At 34.5% G+C, this 14,711-nt stretch overlaps 1 non-coding gene across 1 annotated transcript; it reads left to right on the top strand.

Moving 5' to 3' along the window:
* Positions 1-11,625: 11,625 nt before the first annotated feature.
* Positions 11,626-11,729, top strand: LOC123394782. Its single transcript, XR_006609531.1, has one exon. It is a non-coding gene; the product is annotated as a U6 spliceosomal RNA (small nuclear RNA).
* The last annotated feature ends 2,982 nt before the right edge of the window (positions 11,730-14,711 follow it).

The raw sequence follows: 14,711 nt of genomic DNA, 5'->3' as shown, positions 1-14,711 counted from the left end.
CTGTAATTTCTTTCTTCCCATTTGATAAATGTTAAATCGTGTTAGTTTTAAATAAACATGATTCTTTCATAGATACAGGTGACATCTTTAATATGTATTTTGTTCTAAATATCTTACATGTTCAGAACAGCTATAAGAATTTGGAGAAGGTGTTACTGATTACTACCTTCAAAAGGAAGACTAGCCACAATAGCCAAAATATGGAAAGAGGCCAGATGCCCATCAACAATGAATGAATGAATAAATAAAGATGTTTGTTATACACACACACACACACACACACACACAAGAATATTACTCAGTCATCAAAAAGAATGACATCTTGCCATTTGCAATGACATGGATAGAACTAGAGGGTATTAATGCTAAGCAAAATAAGTCAGTCAGAGAAAGACAAAGACCATATGCTTTTCACTCATGTGGCATTTAAGAAACAGAAAAGGTGAACATAGGGAAAGGGAAGGAAAAATAAGAGGGAAACAGAGAGGGAGACAATCATAAGTAACCTTAACTATAAGAGACAAACTGAGGGTTGCTGGAGGGGAGGTGGGTGGGGGCATAGGGTCATTGGGTTATGGGTATTAAGGAGAGCACTTGATGTAATGAACACTGGGTGTCATATGCTACTGATGAATTGTGAAATTCTACCTCTGAAACTAAAAAAAATAATTTTTATGCATCATTTTTTTTAAAGAAGGCTAGATTCACCTTTATCATTTCTTTCTACCTTGTCTCTCACACATCACTTAAGGAAAACTGAAGGTGAACCTGAACTCAATTAAATGTGAAGATAATAAGTATTTTCTGTCCTTTATTTTCATTGCAAGAGGTCATTATTTATTACCTCAGAAATACTTCTCTAGTCTCCATCCCTTCAACTTCTGGCAAGAAATAACAGAATTTCAGGAAAATCTGAAGTCATGATAAATGCCTTCCTTACTTTTGTGGGAGGGAAAAAATGTCAGAAAATACATAAGAGATGTTGAGGAAAAAATTTTTAAAAATTTAAATTTTTTTTGCATTTTTTTTCAAGCTAAAGCTAATTGGTTATTTTTCAAAGCACAAAATGAAGTACTTATTATTTGGTTTGCTAAATTTCTATGGTATGCATTTTATATATAAAATCATTACAAATGTAGTTGTTATAGGAACATTGTTACAGGTAGAGTTGGAGTCTGCTGATTTTTCAACAATCTACTTTATAATTTACCAATTTAAGAGAAGCACACTAGAACTGGAATTGAAGAACCCATCAATATTATTGCAAAACAAAGAACATTACTATGTTTCCTGGATTTGCTGCACTTAACAATTCAGAATGCCTCTTTTTCAGAAAAAGAATGCATTATAGAGTGGCAGACAGACTAAACTGATTTCACAGGAAATTTATGTATGGAAATATATCTAATTATTTTCCTTCTTTTTAAATAGCATAAGCAGTTTCTTATACTTCTCATGTTTTTATTTTTAATCATCTTTCACAGACTGCTGATAACTAAGCCTTGGGAAAGACTTCTTCATTTGCTAATAGTGTCCTTCCCTTGCTCATGAAATCAGTATGTCTTCTAATACAAAATGTATTTTTATATTATAGTAGATATTTATTGCTCAATAGAGAAAAATTTAAAAATATATTTCTCTGGGGGAAGACTGTATTGGTCATGACTGTTAGTTTCTAAAATAGAAATCATGCTAGCTAGTTAAAATGGAAGAGGGATTAATGAAAACACACTATATATTCCCTGGGTTGTTCCTGGGTGGGATCGTTCAATGTGAGTAGAACAGGGCTGAGAGGCTTTGGGGATGTATAGTATGGGACATTATCCAAATTACGATTCTGTTTGTTTCATTGCAAAACTTTCTAACTTCAGAATAAAGCCCAGATGTTTTTCCACACTTGCTAATGCATACATGCTACCTCAATCTTGAACATCTACCATGTGTGCTCCTGAATATGCTTCAAAGAGCTGGAGCAAATAATCCAAAAATTTGTATGGAATCAGAAGAGACCCCGAATCGCTAAGGAAATGTTGAAAAACAAAAATAAAACTGGTGGCATAAGTAACCTGATTTACTACAAAGCTGTGTTCACCAAGACAGCGTGGTACTGGCATAAAAACAGACACATAGGCCAGTGGAACAGAGTAGAGAGCCCAGATATGGACCCTCAACTCTATGGTCAAATAATCTTCGACAAAACAGGAAAAAATATACAGTGGAAAAGAGTCTCTTCAATAAATGGTGCTGGGAAAACTGGACAGCTATATGTAGAAGAATGAAACTCAACCATTCTCTTACCCGTACACAAAAATGAACTCAAAATGGATAAAAGACCTGAAAGCAATTGCTAACCAGGAAGTGGCTTCCATGCCTTCACATTAAAATGTTAAGAAAAAGACTCTTGCTACAGTGTATCTGAATGGGGTTCTAACACATGGACATTGATGCTATAGTTTCAGAGGAGGCTACAAAGTAATTTGCTTCATCCTTGACAGGATGGGATTCATGTATGAAGTACCTTAATTTGAGAAGTTTGTTTAAGGGGTGATACACGGCTACTATTGTGACAAATCACTGCAAAAAGACAAATTAAAAACATTCAGTACCAGTAAGGAATGACATAGGATTCTAAAATTTGGGTTGTAATGCATTGCATTCTAACAACACATAGTTCCTCATAGAAAACAATGTTAATGGAGATGCAAAGATGTCTGGGAAGAGTATATCTTGGCATATGTAGTGTTTGATATGTAAAACCAGTGAAAGCAGAGCTGAAATTACTCAAATACTCTTACCCCACTCAGTGACTTAAAGTCAAGTTACAGAAATGTTGCATTGTTGTCACTCAGGAACTTATTAGAAACCTGGAATTCTAACCTCTGTCTGAGGTACACACGAGAACCTGAATTTTAAAAAGCTAACTAGGAGATTGATTGAGATTTGGGGCAGCACTGCTCCATTAGATACTACTGTTCAGTAGCAGAACGTTTTCATCAAATACTACATGTAAATCACATACTTCAACCAGAGATGCTCTATGTCTATGGTTTAAGTTGAGGCAGGATTACCAGAACCATACTCCTCAGTGCCTCTGCTTGTTTCTTGGGGTGGCATCCCAGAGCATCGTTAAGAACTCCTATAGTTTCACAATGCACAGCGTCAAAACAGACAAACAAACAAACAAACAAACAAACAAAACCACTTTTCCTAATGTTAGACTTTTCAGATTAAGTCTACCTTAGGCCTACAAAATCATGGTAAACCTTTGATTGAGACCCTCATTGATCTAGAAGATGTGTACCTCCACCTACATTTTAGCTTTCAGTTACAGACAGGGTAATACCAACATTCCGTTGGGCAGTGAGTGGGACTGAGGGCATTCCTAAAGTTGCTGAAAAGCATTTCTGGATGTCTTCTACTGTTCCATAGAGAAAGATGGATAGAGAATATATATATATATAAAAAAAAGCAGTTTTGTGTCTATGGAAAAGTCTCAAAGGTTTAGGAAATTAAAACACCTTAAATATTCAAAAATAAAACTTGTAAAAAGAACAGTCTTTTCAAATGATACATAAACCTGGGTTTCATGAGTAGATTTTAAAATGTTATATAGACTGAAAAAAATAAAGTGAAATTAAGATGTTAAAAAAATAAGATGTTATATAGAGGTCCTGTATTGAAAACATAATTGTGCAAAATGTAAGCATAGACTAGGAGAAATTTCCATAAGATTAAGTAAAGACTGGAAAGAAGCAAACAACATAATAGTGAAATTAAGAACTATGTCGAGTGCTTATAACAATAATAACACCAGAGAAAAATTGAATCTGTAGAGGAGAGAATTGAGAGACTAACCCTTTAGGAATGCAAACAAGAAACCTGAAAGAGAGATGGAGGAGAAAAATAAAAGTCAAAATATTTCCTTGTGTATTTGTGCCTGCCCCAGACAAAACTACAACCAGCTGAAGAAAGGGAAACTATATTCAGCTCGGGAAAAAAAAAATGTTCCATAATGTTTTGAGGAATTACGCTGGTATTTAAAAATTTTTAATTTCCACAAACATCTAACTAGAACAAATAAATCAACAATAAATGTGTATTTGAGGACAAAAATCAGCAAGTCTTAGACTTCTCCATAACAGTAACAACAGAAAACACTGAAGCAGTGTGTGAAGTTTAATTGGTAAATAATGATGAAATTAGTCAGTTATCTGTAAAGGCTGTAACCTTTTTCAGATACTAGTGACTCAACCACTATAGAATCAATCCAGAAAAGTCAAAATTCACTGAAGCCGATTACCAGATAAGTCAAAATGAGTGTCCTTTATTTGTTAAAAAAACACTAATTAATTTATTTATAATACAATATTCTGAATCCATCAGAAAGTAAAGTATTATGCAGCAGTGATGCTAAAAAATTCGTTTAGCTAACTGGTAAAATAGCATACCTTTTCTATCAGTTGCTTGAGCTGTTGAGCATCTGATTCTTGATTTTGGCTTAGGTCATGATGTATCCATCCCCATGGGGCTTGGCACTCAGCAGAGATTTGCTTGTCTCCCTCCCACCCTGTCTGTTCCTCCCCTCCCCACCCCACCTGAACTCATTCTCTCTCTCTCTCTCTCTCTCTCTCTCTCTGTAAAACATGTAAATAAAATCTCCTAAAAATTGAGGCCAAGAAAATGGAATTTATTCCAGGAAAAGGATTTTAAAAGTCAAAAAGTAACAAAATTTTGAAAAACTATTTTTAAATGCTAAGTACATGATGTGGATATAGATACATATAATCAGTAAGAAAAATCAATGTCTAATAAAGCAATCAGATACCAATTTTCTATTATAAAGAATGTTAATAGGTGCCACCTTTACAGAAAAAAAAATTGAATAATAGATGTAAAATGCCCAAGAATTCAAATTACAGAAGCAACATAGACAGCAAAGTGTTCGTTTCATTAACACAAATGAAAATTAGAAAGAGTTCAAATAGGGGAATGTTTTAGAGCTAAAGTTTTTAAAGTGTCTCAATGTTTCTTAAGCTCTTAGTTATAAAAAATTGACTTAAAATAGTGAAACTAATTGCATTTGGCTAGTCATTTCTGAATTCCTAAACAGGAAGATATTTTGACGTTTCATTATTGAAAAATGCTTTAGAATTATAAATTACTTTCCCAAATATATCATTTTGGTTCCAAATCTCCTTTGTAAGACAGAAAACTCAAGGAATGATTATTTTTACTTTTCAGATAATGGATTTAATTTATTAGGCCAGATTTTTTTTTTTTTTTTGCTTCCTCTTCCAATTTTAAATTCTGCCTTTCCCCATCTGGTCTGCTAAATACTGGAGAGCCTGATCTCTGTAGGCTCTGTCAACAAGTGTCTCTATATTCTGATATCTAGATGTGTGGACTTGTTGGAAATCACTGGCAAGAAAGGAGAGGATTGGAGGAGAAAGATGTATTTATTGCTCTGGCTCACTCTGTTCTCTTACAGGGTAACAGTGGCTGAATTTTCTCTCTGTGGCCAAAATTGCTGTTACACAGTTTCTCTTCCAAAGCTCAGCTTTCACTGGGTCTGGTATTAACGTTCCTTCCCATTATCCCTTTAGGCCTGGGAGCCAGAGAAGGACTTTCTGGTATAATTAGACTCTGTGTGCTTCACAATCCTTATTGGTTAATTTAACCCTTCTCAGCTTACTTCACTTATTCCATTGTGTGGTGTGCCAGCTGTGTACTGTCAGGACCGTGATATACATGGATACCCAGGGAGTTAATGGCTCTTTCAGTTATATCATAGAAGAATATGTCACAGCCAGGTTAGAGACTCTAATGTTTCTATGCTCTATTTCAGGGGAAATCTTTTTTTTAGACACTAAAGATAGGGTATCTTTTTATGAGACAAAAATACGGTTTGGCTGTTTAAAATATCTGTGTACAGGCAGGGTTTATTATACACACCTACTAGCATAGAAGTTCTTCTTTACAAGCAGGCAACTCAAATTATGTTGTCATGTCACTAGTTCTTTTATAATGAAATACTATCTCAGTTGAGTGCAGTGGAAAGACTTTGTGAAGGTGGACAACGTGAAAAGCAGGGAAATCAATGACAGAAGACTTTGTTACAATACCAATAAAGATGAACCCATCTGTAGAAAAGTACCAGAACAAAACAAAAACTGTTAATGACAGAATTCCTAAAAAATAAGAAAAAATGGGCACTACCTCTAGTAGGAGGCAAATCTTTGAGAAGAGCCCATGGAAATTATCTATGATTATTCTTATTTTTAAGCTTTGTATTTAGTACATTTTGTTGATCCTGTGAGATATGTCCTTGGTGGAGAGATTGTGGGGGTATGTTTTATGAAATAATTTAGTTTTTGACAGAGCTGGTAAGCTGGCAGACCCATTGGATTGCTCAGTAAAAATGATTTTTAATTAGCACCATAATCACAGACAGCTTATCAGTCAGAATTCAATTTAATATTTCTTTTACTTAGGAGGAACCAACATGGAAGTAACTGGTAGGGGTGCCAAGCATAAAGTGAAGAGTTGTTGCATTTCATTTGGCTGGCCCCCCTCTTTCCCAGAGAGAGCATCTGGGATTCCCAAGCTGCTTCTGCAAGCCATATCAAGTCCTGTAAATCATGGCTTTACACTGCAAACACCACAAACTCTGGTACATAGTAAGTGTTGAATACATTATTATTATTTTAGTGATTTATTTATTATTTATTTTATTTTATTATTTTTAATTTATTTATTAACCAAATAAAAGCAGGATGAGAAAATATAATTATATATGCAGGCCTGTTCATTGCATATGTCAAATTTATCACAAGCCAAGCAAAGGAATATGCAGTCAGATATGTCTTAGTTATTAAAGATGTGCAAACATTCTAGACCTAAAGGGCACAGAAAACATTTCTTCTAAACTTTATACCTCAGTCTTCAAGTCAGAGTAATGTAGACAAACAAGACCTCAACACTATCTGTCTGGCATGCCCAATAGTGTATTTCTTGAGGATATATCTTATATTTTTACAAAACCAATGGGAGGACATAACACCTGAACACTACTTGTTATGTACAATTGTGTAGAAGAGTGATTTTTTTTTTTAACACGCTCTCCTTATGAAGGCTAAAGTTGTATTATGGTCTTTTCTTGACTAAAGTGTATTTGTACTGAGAGCTGTGGCTTGCCATTGTGTTCACAAAAATTAAGGTCTTCTGGAGAGACTTGGGAGCTACCACCAGGGGTAGAGGAGTGGTATAGCCAGCAGAGTCCAATGTTTTGTCCCCCAGCATGAAAGTTTGATTTTCAACTTGCACAAATATCTCACAGAAAGAGGGATGAATGTATAATACTTCATAAATACAACTTTCAACTGAGCTGAGCAACCAGTTTGAGGTTGTGTTCCTTGTCAAGTTCAAGTGTAGGATACTGGTGAATAAGTAAACCACATAGGATGATAGGAATTAGCATTACTGTGTGAAAGTTAAGATAATTCTAAGAATATGTTTTCAATGCATGAACTTCTCATCAGTACACAGATGAATGGTGGGAGCCCCTGAATGCAAAGACAAGGCTTTGATCAAAAACATCATAAGAGAAAATAAGCCTGGAGAGAAATATTATGGCAAGAAAATGAAGAGCAGATAGAATTAGGAATTGTGGTGATAAAAAATTACTGCTGTAAGAGATTGAGACCCAGAATGCAAATAATTTTCACCTTACATGCTAAGCGGAATGTGGTATGGATTTGGAAACAGAAACTTGTGAAAGATGCTGTTTTTATCTAGTGTTTCCAGAAAATGTTTCAATTCACCAATGGTGGAAGCTCTGAGCATGTAAGACATGAGTGCCAGCAAATATGCACTAGCTTTTCTGATTTTTCTCTTTCAAGTTTCTCTTTCTTTTTCTCTTTCAAGTTTCAGTCCAAATGCTTTGTCATTTTTTCAGTGAGGGCTTCCAAAACGACCTTACTTAAAGTATGCCTGCCTTTAGCTTTTCTTCATTATCATATAAGTTTGATTATTATTTTTTTAATTTATGTTTTATTTATTTTCAGCATAACAGTATTCATTGTTTTTGTACCACACCCAGTGCTCCATGCAATCCGTGCCCTCCCCAATACCCACCACCTAGTTCCCCCAACCTTCCACCCCCCACCACTTCAAACCCCTCAGATTGTTTTTCAGAGTCCATAGTCTCTCATGGTTCACCTCCCCTTCCAATTTCCACCAACTCCCTTCTCATTTTGTTCTTACCTTTTACTAAAATTACTAAATATATTAAAATTACTTTGTCTACTTGTTTGCATGTTTGTTTACTGCCTACCTCTTCTTGAGTAAAGATGTTACATCAGTCCTTTTCTCTTAGATCTCTGACACCAACTGGACGGGAGGAGCTTAACAGTATTTCTTGAATAAAAGAATGAATGAATGAATGAATGAATGAATGTTGTATGTTTACCAACACTGTTTCATGGCTACCATGGTGTCCCTCACTTTGGCTAATTCTATTATTTCTCATGAAGCTCGAATGAAACCTTGTCCGGTATATTCTCTCACAAGCTGCTATTAGTTAAAGTAGGGGCTCAAAAGTCACAGGGAGCTTTCCTCCTGAAGATATTCTCTCATTTGTAGAAAGTCCTCACCATCTTTATTGCTGTTTATATCCTTTGATATTATGTGTGACTCAAAATACCATGTATGATTTCTGCATTATTAATACAATGGACCATTTACCTCCATATTCTGCTTTTTATATGACTGGCATTAAATTTTTTGATGATTATGAAGGGGTGACTTTTAACTTGGGGATAATTTATAGTAGTATCTTGAGAAGAGCTTTACTTAATAACCTGGGAATTCTTTATAAGACCCAGAAACTACCATTTTAAAGGCAAAAACATCAAACATTACTATTCCTAAAACTGTCCTTTATAAGGTTTTAACAAGATTGAAAATTCAGTAATATGTCTGTATAATGAACTAAAGTTTTCATTAATGCATGAGTTATAGATCTGGTAGTAAAAGATGGATAGAGAGATAAGGTTTAAAAAAACTAATTCCCAATTATGATTCTGATTTTTTTAGGATGGAGATTATTTACTAGTAATCTTAACAGCACTATCTTAACTCTTAATTCGGTAAGACTGCTGGTTTATATTGGCTGTAGAAATGGGTGGTAATATCAGTGATAGAACCCATCCACATATTAGGCAGTACACTTAAAGTAAGTAGTGTAAGTAGTGTAAAGTAAGTAGTGTAACTGACATTCTTATAACATTTTCTATTAACAGGGTCTTTTCCCAGCACTTGATACATTTAACATACATAACACTTTAAGAGTTAGTGAGGGGGACCTTGGGTGGCTCAGTAAATTAAGTGTCTGTTTAAAGATCTAACTTTGGCTAACTTTGGTCATGATCTGTGGTCATGGGATCAAGCCCCACTTGGGCTCTACTCTCAGTGGGAGCCTGCTTGTTCCTTTTCCTCTGCCCTTCTCCGTGCTTGTGTGCATTCTCTCTCTCTCTCTCCCTCCCCCATAAATAAATAAAATCAATAAAAAAGAGTTCTGGGAAGATACTGTTGTTATTTTAATAGAGAAGGAAACTGAGGTACACAGAGGTGCTATGCCCAGAATCACAGCCATTAACTGAAAGATCTGTAATTCACACCCAGGCACTCTGTCAACCGTGTATATGGTCTTTAACCCTGGGATATTACAAGTCACTGGAGCTTTTTGAATATTTTGAAGTTATTTTTATTCACCAAAGGTTTTTAAAAGATGGGACCAAGTTAGAACTTGACAAAAATCACTTAGTAATTATTCAGTCCCATTCAGCTAATAGGATTGATAGTAGAGAACTTCATAAATTGGTTCCTTGTTTCCAGTGTTACCCAAGGAGGTTGTAGGAATTGAATGTATCCAGATATTCATTCTTTCAAAATGGAAAAGCATTGTTATCCCTGCTTGCTGACTTTTATCATTTGATATAGCTGGCTATCTTAAAACCATACATCCTTGGTTTTTGATATGTTTTAAATACTTAGTAATGTACAACATTAATAATTTAAGGAAACCATATGATTATCTCAAAAGATAACAGTAACAATTTAATAAAATTCATTCATGGTAAAATTGTTTAGTAAACTGGGATGAGAAGATATTTTTATCTGAATGATTATTGCAAAACTGATAGCTTTTTCCTGAGATGGGGGATACAAGGAAGATGACTATTATGGCTACCCCTCTTCATCATGGTACTACAAGTACTAATCAGTACAATAGGCTGAAGAAAAAAGAAATAAAATTATCTAATTGGAAAGAGAATAGCAATCATCTTTGTAAATTCTAGCATTGTATTCCTATAAAAATAAAATAATCTTCAAAAAACAACTTGAGTTTAAAAGACTTAGCAAGTTTTCTGGACTTAAAAATATCAATATATTAAAATTTGGTTGTGATTTGAGCACAAATTTCAGATTTCAGATTAAGCAATTCCATAAATCCCCTTCTCCATAAAAGCAATGAGAACTTGGAAAACATTCTCAGCATCAATTTTTTTCCAAACTCTGGAAATTAAGCAAAGGCCTTCAGCAATCCAGATAGTTTTTATTGGGAAACATTGACTGGACTTTTTGTTTCTGCTCAGGTCATGATCTCATCAAGGTCACAAGATCAACTTCTACATTGGGCTCCATGCTCAGCATGGATTCTGCTTGAGATTTTCTCTCTCTCTCATGTGTGTGTGCTTGCTTGCTCTCTCTCTCGAATAAATAAATAGATCTTAAAAACAAACAGTGACTGAATTCTAGCAAGTACAAGGACCATAACTCAAAACTAGAAACTTGGGGCAGGAATAAGCTTGGAGCTCCTTCAAAGTCCCAATCCCAGAAAATTGTTATTATTTTCCCTGTCTCTTTGGTCTTTGGAAGACCTTATGCTCAGTGCTGTCTTTATTTGACCTGATTCAGAGTTCATATAATATTAATAGCCTTTTGTGGTGATGAGTCTTGAAAACAATAAAAGGCAATTATTTAACATTGCAGTTGCCTATAGTTGAAGCTGAAATTTGAAGAAGATAATAGGCTAATCCAAAAGCCTCAATGTAAAATCCAGGAAACAAAATGTATATATGATGCTTTGAAAGGCTACAATATCTTTTTCAGGGTCAAAAATGCCATGCACATGCATAGAACTTTGTACATACCCAGAATTGTACACAGTATAGGAGATCCCTGAGAATATTCTAGTCTCTAGTCTGAATTTAAGGTTTTGCCAACCCAGGAAGTAATGATAAGAGTTATACAGTACCTTGCTAAGTTTTGGTATCACCAACCTGCACACACAGCCCCTTAGGAAAGACTGGAAGATTTATTGGTTCCAAGAATTTAAGGAAATCTCTCTCTAATTGTTAGCCAGTCTGTAAGATGCTGAAGAGAGATTTCAGTGGCCACATATGACAAAAACTATGGCCTGTCTTGAATTCGTTTAGAAAAGTCACTAAACACAGAAAATAATAACAAATAGGTGTGAAAACAAACTATGGGGAGTAAGTACAATCTAATCTCCAGAATTTCCACATTATGTTAGTTAAAATGCCCAGTTTAAAAAGAATACAAGTACTTGATTTGACAGCACATATACTAAAACTGGAATGATAAGAAGATTAGCATGACTCCAGCACAATGATGACCTGCAAATTTGCTAGGCATTCCATAAAGCAGAAACTAGATGTGCAAAAAAAAAAAAAAAAAAAAAAAAAAAAAAAAAAAAAAAAAAAAAAAAAAAAAAAGAAAAAAAGAAGAAGATTGAACGGTCCATGCTCAAAGAAGAAAAAATAAAAGCCAACAATTGTCTTTAAAGCCCATGTGGAAGAAGTTTAAATCAGCTATTTCAAATATGTTCAAAGAAGTGAAAAAAAACATGTTTAAGGGATGAAAAGAAAGTATGAGAATGTTTCTCAGCAAAAGAAAATATTAAAGAAGAGATAGAAAAAAAAGAGGTAGAAATCACATGAAAGTGAATAAAACTTGGGATTTCTGGGATGGAAAAATAATATAAGAATATTAAATATTGGGTTCTATGTATAAGGAACTTGGAAGTTACCATTCTGTCCTAATATCCTGGGAGATGAAAAATGAACAGACTTAAAAATGAACAGTTCTCCTAATATCTGTAAAAGAGGTAAGGACACAAATAAACCTATAATTCTCAACACCAAAGAAACATAGACAAATACTGGGAGTCAAAGCGCACCAGAGTAGAGACTCATGAGTGGAAACGATCATGGGAACCAGTAGAGGGGTAGGAAAAGTTGACCTATAATTATTAGTGGCTTGGTAGGACACACCACCCCCCAAATTTAGTGGGATTTACCTCCAGGAGCTTTACAGGCTTCCCACAATAAACATCACAGAAAATTGCCTTCCTGCTTTTGGCAGGGGAATGGAAAAGTAACACTTTTGATATTTGCCAGAGACACACTGTTCTTTTTAATAGCACCTGTCTTCAGGAGAAACTATTTAACCAGAGCCTAACTGACCTGAAGGAAGAGAAATACCTAATCCTGTCAGTTACAGACTTGCATATCAGAGAAGGGAAATACTCAGCTACATCCTCCTAGAGACATTCTTCCCTACCTAAAGAAGCCTAAATACTATATAATTTCAACTATATAACATTCTGCAAATGGCAAAACTATAAAGACAGTAAAGACACCAGCAGCTGCCAGGGGTTGGAGATGAATACAGAGCACAGAGAATTTTTAGGGCAGTGAAAATAGTCTGTATGATACTAAAACGATGGATACGTATCATTATACATTTGTCAAAACTCCAAGTGTCCAGCAGGAAGAGTGAACATTAAGATAAACCATGGACTTTGGATGATAATGGTCTATCAATATAGGGCCATTACTTGTAACAGATGTACCACTCTGGTGGGAAACTTGGTAATCAGAGAGTCTATACATGTGTAAAGACAGGAGGTACATGAGAAAAGTCTGTATATTCCACACAATTTTCCTGTGATCCTAAAACTTAAAATGTCTTAAAAATACTAACTATAGATCATCAACAGGTTTTTTGAGTGGGCAGATATTTTTAGGCAACTTGAAAAGAGATCAGTTGAGATAATCCAGTCTGAACAACAGAAAGAAAAAAAAGTGAAGAAAATTGAAATGAGTCTCAGAACCCTGAGACTTCCTCAGGTGTATTGACATATGCATAATGGACATTCCAGAAGAAGAGATGAAGAAAAGGGCAACAAAAAATATGGAGAGAGATAATGGCTGAAAACTTTTGAAATACAATGAAAACACTAATCTCTGTATCCCAGAAACTCAACAAATTCCAAGTAAGATAGACTGAGTGACATATATACATGGACACATCTTGATAGCAGCTAGAGAGAGGCTCTCACATAACCTCACATAAGAAGGTACTCAATCTGATTAAAAGCTGTTTACTCATCAAAAACCATGGTGGTCAGAAGTCACTGGGATAACATAGTAAAAATGGCGATGGAAAAGAAAAAAAAGTCAACCAAGAAGTCTATATCCAACAAAACTGCTGCACTTCAAAAACGTGAGAAAAATTAATACATTGACAGATAAACACCTAGAGAATTCATGGCTAGTAGATCAGCCCTACAAAATATATTATAGGAAGCCTCCCAGGATAAAACGAAAGGGAAATTAGACCATAACCTGCAAGGAACAGTGGTGTTCAATGTACCTAAATGGATAAATATAAATGACAGTATAAAGATTTTGAGAAAATCCACATAAAGCACTAGTAAAGTATAGGACACAACCTATAAAAGGGAATTATAGACCATGTTCAAGTAGAATTTATTCCAGGAATACAAAGTTGATTCAAAATATGAGAACCAATGATCTAATTTACTTTATTAATAGAACAAAGGTTCAGAAAACATATGCCAAAACAAATGCCAACAAAGCGTTTAACAAAATCCAACTTTTCATGATTAAAAAAAATAGCAAACTGAGAATAGAAAGTATATTACCTTTCTATAGCTGCTGGAACAAATTATTACAACATTAGTGGCTTTTACAATATATATTTTTCTTACTTTACAGTTTCATAGTATAGAACTCCAAAATGGGCCTCACTAATAAAGATAACACTTAGCCTGCATTCATTTCTGGAGGCTCTAGAGGAGAATCTCCTTTCCAGACCTAAGTAGTTGTAAAGATATCCCATAATCATGAATTGGAAGACTTAATCATTTTAAAATGATACTATCTCCAAAATGTATCTACTGAGTCAACATATTGTCTATCAAAACTCTAGCTGTCTCTTTTTTTGTTGCAGGAATTAAAAAACTGATCCTAAATATCATATGGAAATTCAAGTGATGCAGTATAAGCAAAATAATGTTGAAAAAGAGTAGCAAAGTTGGAGGATTGATTTTCAATTTTCAAAAGTTATAAAGTTGGAGTTATAAAGAATATTGTACAGTTATGAGGATTGGCATATATAAGAAGAGAATTGAGAGTTCACAAGTAAACTTATAAATTCATGATTGACTTTTTATCATAGTTCCAAGATTTTGTGGGGGAAAATAATTAGTATTTTCAATAAATTTGGTAGAAAAACAACTAGATATGAAATTGAGATGCCATCTCCCACCATTTACAAAAATTAATGAAATTACATATGATTTCACTCATATATGGAATTTA

This window comes from Mustela putorius, unplaced genomic scaffold (genome assembly GCF_011764305.1).
Source record: "Mustela putorius furo isolate JIRA1106 unplaced genomic scaffold, ASM1176430v1.1 tig00003836_pilon_pilon_pilon, whole genome shotgun sequence".
NCBI lineage: Eukaryota > Metazoa > Chordata > Mammalia > Carnivora > Mustelidae > Mustela > Mustela putorius.
This window is presented reverse-complemented; position numbering and strand designations above follow the sequence as displayed.